The following is a 1,213-nucleotide window of genomic DNA, read 5'->3' as shown; positions in this document are numbered from 1 at the left end:
TGGGTGCATTGAAACAGGGCATGTACATTTATCAGACCGTAGTAGAAAATGGTTTTCTGTTAAATGTTATAGTTGCAAGTGCCTTGGTAGACATGTTTACAAAATGTGGGGTTATTTGAAAGACATGCTATCTATTTGATAAAATGAATCAATGAGATGTTGTCTTAGGGACTACGATGATCATGGGGTATTCAATTCATAGCTATGGCAACGAGACCTTGGAACTCTTCGAGTAGATGAAAAGCAGCGAAAGTAGGAAATTTTGGAATATTACAAAGTGTTGTGTCAGCTTGAATCTGACATGCAGTATGATTGTATCATGCAATAGATCTTGGTATGGGCTGTGCTAGTTCCAAGACAGCTAAGGAGCCACCTAGATATGAAGATCCTATTCTTCTTGTGGCAGAGATAGTCTTTAGTGGTATTTGTTTTGTTTGACAAAAAGCATAATGGAGTGATAGAATTTGGAGAATTTTTCAGAGCATTGAGTGCATTCCATCTGAATGCATCTGAGGAAAAGAAAATGGGTTTGAATTTAAACTGTATGACCTAAGACAGACTGGGTGCATTGAGCATGAGGAGGTGAAATAGATGGTGATAGCTCTTCTAACTGAATCAGACATGAATATTTTAGATGATGTTTTTGAGATGATTTTGGATAAGACCTTTAAGGAAGTAGATACAAATGGAGATGGAAGGATTGATAAAGATGAATGGCGAGATCTTGTGAAGTGCAATCCTTCTCTGTTGAAGAACATGACTCTATCCTATCTGAAAAGCATCGCAGTTGCTTTTCCAAGTTCTTCATCTTCAAGTTGTGCATAGAGGAGATTAACATAATCAAGGGACACAATTTTATTTATACACTCCACATCATTCAAATTGTGGTGGGCATAGTGATAATGAAACCCGTGAACCAAATCATGAAGGTCTGCATGGGGAAGTTGGCTGAAAAATTACCTTTATCATTTCATATGATGTCACATCTATAGTGCCTTCATTTCTCTAACAAGAGATTATTTAGTGGATGCCCTCATGAAAAGAGTTCACTAAAATGAGCCTCAATCAAAGTGCTCATGATTTACTTTCTGCATACGCATAGATGAAGATGGACTGTCTCGGTATTGAGTATGTTGAGGAAAGAGACTCATGGAATCATTGACGGATCGATAAAGTCAAGAAATTCATTCGAAGGGTTCAAATTCTTTGAAGG

At 37.3% G+C, this 1,213-nt stretch overlaps 1 pseudogene; it reads left to right on the top strand.

Moving 5' to 3' along the window:
- Positions 1 to 257: 257 nt before the first annotated feature.
- On the top strand, positions 258 to 825 carry LOC149547392 (calcineurin B-like protein 4 pseudogene; annotated as a pseudogene).
- The last annotated feature ends 388 nt before the right edge of the window (positions 826 to 1,213 follow it).

Source organism: Cupressus sempervirens, chromosome 7 (assembly GCF_028749045.1).
Source record: "Cupressus sempervirens isolate cs-2001-9-10 chromosome 7, ASM2874904v1, whole genome shotgun sequence".
Lineage (NCBI taxonomy): Eukaryota > Viridiplantae > Streptophyta > Pinopsida > Cupressales > Cupressaceae > Cupressus > Cupressus sempervirens.
This window is presented reverse-complemented; position numbering and strand designations above follow the sequence as displayed.